Here is a 6,000-nt window from a genome sequence, read left to right as displayed (position 1 = left end):
GGGTCTTCTTGATAATTTTCTCCAGAATCTTACCAGGGATTGAGGTCAAGCTGATTGGCCTGTAATTCCTGGGATCTACTTTCCACCCTTTCTTGAAGATGGGTACCACATTGGCCTTCTTCCAGTCTTCAGGTACTTTACCTGAGCGCCACAAGTTTTTGAATATTTTTGCCAATGGTTGGACTATGACACCTGCCAACTCCTTGAGTACTCCAGGGTGTAATCTGTCAGGACCAGCTGACTTGAAGGTGTCCAGCCTCTCGAGGTGATCCTTTACTACATCAGCACCAATGGTGAGTATAAATATGCCCTCACCCCAACTGTCCCACGTCTTGCTAGACAGGGCAGTCCCATTGGACTAATGAAAGACTGATGTGAAGTATCCATTGAGCAGATTGGCCTTTTCCTGAGTGTCAGTTATCAGCTATCCCATTTGGTTCAGCAGGGGTCCAATATTAACCTCACTTCTTTTCTGACTCCCTACATATCTGAAAAAGGACTTTATTATCCTTGATACGTGTAGCCAGATGGAGCTCAGTTGCAGCCTTGGCTTTCCTGATCCGCTCCCTGCAGGAATGGACCAGTGCTGAGTACTCCTCCTTAGTGGTAATTCCAGCCTTCCATCCTATAAGTCTCTCTTTTGAGGCGTAGGAGGTCCTCAAGTTCCCTGCTGAGCCAAGGGAGTTGCTGCACCCTTTTGCTACCCTTCCTCTGAGATGGGATGGCCATCCCTTGTGCTGTCAGGATTGCTCCCTTGAGGAGCAACCACTCCTCTTGGACTCCTCTGCCTGTCGAGTTGTGGTCCCTTAAGGCCTTGACAAAGAGCCTCCTGAGCTTGTCAAAGTCAGCTTTCCTGAAGTCAAGGACTTCTGTATTGCTGACTAATTTGCCAGCTTTGGATAGTAAAGGTGATCAGCTCATGGTCATTGTCACCCAGCTTTCCATCAGTTCTTAGGTCACCGACTAGATCATCCCCTCTGGCCAATACTAGGTCCAGCAACGCTTTAGCTGTCATCGGCCCATAGACTTCTTTGGTCAAGTAGAGCTCATTCACGCAAGTGAGGAAGTTTTGCAACCAATCAGATTTGGCCGAGCACTCTTCCCATGAGATGTACGGGTAGTTAAAGTCTCCTATGACAACCATGCACCAAGAGCATGCCACCTCAGCAAGTTCCCTGGCAAATTCCTAGTCCAGCTCTTGTTTCTGGTTAGGATATCTGTAGTAGCTTCCTATCACGATGTCCTGTGTGCCACATTCCCCACATATTTTAACCCAGAGAGACTCCAGTCATCCTTTCTGGATGCCAATGTCAATTTGCAGGGACGTGTAGCTGTCCTTGACATAGAGAGCTACACCTCCACCACTTTTATCTGCAAGATCATGCCTGTACAGGGTATAGCCATCTATACCTGTGGCCCAGTCATAGGTAGAGTTTTACCAGGTTTCCGTTATCCCTATGATGTCATAGTCATTTTTTTTTTTTTAGGGCATTGGTATACAGGCAGACAAGTGTCCCATTGAGGGCTCTTGCCTTCCCCACAGATTGTTCCAGGGCTAGAGTAGGGGTGGGTTCCCTTGAGTGCCTTAGCCTGCTGGATTTACAAAGGTTGCCCAGTGGGCTTGAAGTGGCAGTAACCCCTGCAACCCCCAACAGGGTCAGTTTAAAGCCGCCAGTCTGGCTAAGAGCCTCCTTCCCAGCAGCATGAGGTGGAAGCCGTCTCTCCCCAGCAGACCACCGCCTCTCTCACCAAAGAGCGGACTGTGATAGTGGAAGCCAAAGCCTTCACGATGATACTAGAACCGCAGTCTTTGTTTGACTATATTGACCTGTCTCTCCCTCCTCAGCCCAGTTATTGCTTCAGGTCTTCAGCTGCCTGTTCTTGCAGCCAGCTCACCCTAGGCAAAGAGCTCCTGGCTAACAGCATGTGCAACCACTTACCCTGATGGGCCTCTCTCCTGCCTGGGCACCAGGGCTTTGCTATTACCTGGCCTCTCTAGCTGCAGTTGTTCTTCTTAAACAGCAGCCTCCAGCTCTCTATTACATGAGGGATTTCATGGAAGAGTACATTGCAAACAAGAATCTTAAATCACTGATAGGTGAACAGCAAGCAGAAGTCTTCAAGGTTGGTTGTTTGTAATTAAAAGTAACCAGTTTAGATATCAAACTAAGCTAACTTAAAACTTAGAAGTTAGACCACAGGTTTGATCTTCTTCAATTCCTAATTTAAATTCAGCACTTAAATGGAACTGAGAAAGGTAAAACAAAAATGATAGAATAGTAAGGCTGGCAGGAACATTAGGAGATAATCTAGTTCAATATTGTGCTCTGGACAGGATCATCCCTGGCTAAGCCATCCCAGTCAAGTGTTTGACTGCTTGAAAGTCAATCTATACATTCAAATCTGCTAATCTAAAGGAAAACTCAAGAAAATAAAACTCCTCTTAAAGAAGAAAACTAAATTTTTAAGGCTAAAATATTTAAATAAAAAATGCAGGTAGAAGTCTAGAAGCAGTGTGGGAGCTACCCATTTTATTTTTATTGCACCAAGTGCAGCATTGTATGACTACATGCCCCAGGGAAGGTTTCATGTGTATGTGCCTGCTGTGATGTTTTCCTGGCCATGAGAGAACCAGTGCACTCTCTCAAAGGTGGGGTGGCTGAACTGAAGCAAATAAGGGAGGCAGACAGTTTCACAGATGAGGCTTTCAGGGATACTGTAAAGCAGGTCCACCTCCATTGTAGCAGCCCCTATTCTGCTAAGAAGGAAGCGAGTCTCTGAGAAAGAAGGCATCAAGATGAGGAGAATAGAAGTGATCACTTAGATGGAACTCACTATTGAGTTGATGTTATAGTATCCTCTTGTACTGAGGATAGTCCACTGGAAAGGACCTCACAAAACAGAAACAGGTGATAGTAATAGGGAATTCAGTCTTTATGTGTATAGGTATCTGTGATGATGTCATCCAGGAGGACCTCATAATGACATAGAGCCAAGTACAAAGTCAGGGACTTCACAAGATGTATAGATAGGATTCAAGGGGTGCTGGAAAGGAGCCAGTAAACATGGTCTGTGTGGGTATCAGTGACATAGGGAAACCATAAGAGAGAATTCCTGGAGTCTGCCACATAGGAGAGTTCTGCCAAGAGTTCCTGGAGTCTGCCAGCCTAAAATTTAGACTGCCGCATAGGAGATTAAGGACCTCCATGGTAGCATTCTCTGAAATGCTACCAGTTACTGCCCAGGGCCTTAGTTGATAGGCAGAGACAATGGTGTAGAAAGGAGAGGTTTAGGTTTATTAGAAACCGGGGAACATTTTAAGACAGGAGGAGCCTATTTAGAAAGGATTGTCTCCACCTGAGCCAAAATAGAATCAGACTTCTGGCACCAAAGTCTTGAAAAGGTTATAGAAGAATTTTAAAACTAAAATCTGGAAAAGATGGAAAGTATAGAAGAGCACATGGTTCAGAGTAATGTAAACCTCAAGGGGGACATCATATTAATTTTGGACCCCTTTGAAAAGAATAGGAAGGAAATGCAAGTGCTGGTGATAATGAGGCTAGTCCGAACATTCAGCATCCCAGTCAAATAGCACACAAAAAAACTCAACCAAGCAAAAACAACATTTACAAGCACTTCTGTACAAATGCAAGAAGCCTAAAAAATAAGATGCATGAACTAGATTCTTGACATTTAAGCTGCTGACATGGGAAAAAAAATAAAAACACAAGCCTCCATGGCTCAGCAAAAGCATCCAAGACTGTCTCCTTGCTAAAAAGGAGGCGTATACCAAATGGAAAGAAGGGGTCATCACCAGGGATGACTATTCTGCAGTGGCTCGGGGATGTAGAGGGGGAGTTAGGAAGGCCAAGGTTGAGATGCAATTAGGACTAGCTTCTCAGATTAAGGACAATAATTAGTCCTTTTTTAAATACATAGGGGGCAAAAAGAAGGTCCCAGGTAACATGGGGCCCCTGCAGGATGCGTTGGGAAATTTGGTCGTCACACCAGACAAAAAAGCTAACGTGTTTAACGATTTCTTTGCCTCTGTCTTCCTAAGTAGGGACCAAAACAGTCACCTCCCTGCTGGGCCCCCCTCGGGCCCAGGGGAGGCACACCTGGGCCAAAGGTTAGCGAGGATTTAGTTAGGGAGCTTCTGGAGAGGCTGGACGTGTTCAAGTCAGCCGGCCCAGATGATCTCCACCCTAGAGTCCTAAAGGAATTGGCCGAGGTCATTGCAGGACCCCTGGCATGGCTTTATGAGCGCTTGTGGTGCTCTGGTGTGGTCCCAGAGGACTGGAATCCCATCTTCAAAAAGGGGAGGAAGGAGGACCTAGGAAACTATAGGCCAGTTAGTCTTACCCTGATCCTAGGCAAGCTGTTTGAGAAAATTATGCTGGCATACATCCATGAGGGGCCAGCAGGGGACTGCATGCTTAGGGGCCACCAACATGGGTTCATCAGTGGCAGGTCCTGTCAGACCAACCTGGTGGCCTTCTATGATCATATTACCAGATCATTAGATGCAGGGGTAACTTCCCTTATGCTTTTACATTTGACCTGCCAGAGGTTGCATTTTCCTGTTTTCTTTATTTGAGGATGCCTTGTTTTTCTTTTTTTAAAAAAAAATATTTATTTATTTGAATTATGTCTTTTTGCCTCCTTAACTCTGCTATTAAACCTGGTGATGACCCCTTCTTTCCAGTTGAGTGATGGCAGCAGGAATGCAGCTGTTTTTTTCAGAGCATCCCAATCATTTCTGTGCTCCTGGATCAAAAAAGTGATAAAGAAGTTGGTCTCCAATCTGAGTTTATGGTTTGAGCCCTAGTCTCGTCCCATCCCTAGTCTCTTCCAGCCCAGCCCCGCCTTCCTAAGGTATTTTTTCTGGAACCAGCTTCCTAGGGAAGTGGTGCTGGCCTCTACCCTGGGGATCTTTAAGAAGAGGCTTGATGACTACCTAGCTGGACTCATTTGAGTCCAGTCTTTTCTCCCACCCAGGCGGGGGGTCGGACTTGAAGATCTACAAGGTCCCTTCCGACCCTACTTCTATGATTCTATGATTAGATGTGGTCATCTTCGCTTGCGAAGGATGAACAACGTTCTGTAAAAAGGTGGTAAAGTCTGCAGATATCAGACCAGAGAAGTTTGAATCATTTGAATAAGGTAAAGAATAATGTTGAAAATATGATGGTGTCATTATTTTTAAATCATTGGAAGGCCCTTATCTTGAAAAGTGCACCACAGAAATAAACTGTGCTAAAAAACACGAGACATTTTTATTTCTCCTGTTTACCATGAAGAAAGATTAAAAAAGTAAGATTTACCTTAAAGAGAAGACAGAGAAGGGCCATCAGAAAAATATATGGAGAATTATCAGCCAGGCTGCCATGAAGTCCTTTTACTGTGTAACATTAGCATTGCTAGTTGTGCAAACACCTACACAATTCACTAGATAAACCCCAAGTTTCAAATAGAAATCCAGTGTCAAAATTTTTTTTTTGACCTATTGTGGTCTTTCTGAATTCTTTGCAACAGAAAAAAAATGGCTGCATTAGTTTTTCCATAATCAAAGAACAAGGGAAACCTAAGATCTAGCATTTTCTGAGGGGGGAATCTTGTGTCTAACAAGGGATATCAAGCAGCAGTGCTCAACCTTCTGAGCCTACAGGTGCAGGGCTGGTTCACAGGCCAGATTAGGCACCATGCCAGGATTGGACCTCGTGCCTGGCCCCTGGAGGCACAGGTTGGGCCCTGGGGCTCCACACCGTCTCTGCCCAGACACTGCACACCAGGATCAGGCCCTGGAGTTCTACACCTGGCCGTGCATGTCAAGATTGGACCACATATCACCCTGCACGCCCAATCCAGCGCTCAGGACTATGCTATCTAACCTCCAGGGCTCCCCACAGGTCTAGAAATTTGACAAGAGGGCACCAGTATCACTGCTCCACCACCAAACTTTCAGACCCATGGAAAGTGCTCTACAGGCTGGATGATGCA

This window comes from Crocodylus siamensis, chromosome 2 (assembly GCF_052110815.1).
Source record: "Crocodylus siamensis isolate JL-2025a chromosome 2, ASM5211081v1, whole genome shotgun sequence".
Taxonomy (NCBI): domain Eukaryota; kingdom Metazoa; phylum Chordata; order Crocodylia; family Crocodylidae; genus Crocodylus; species Crocodylus siamensis.
The sequence above is the reverse complement of the archived record's forward strand: the minus strand, read 5'-3'. Positions refer to the sequence as shown.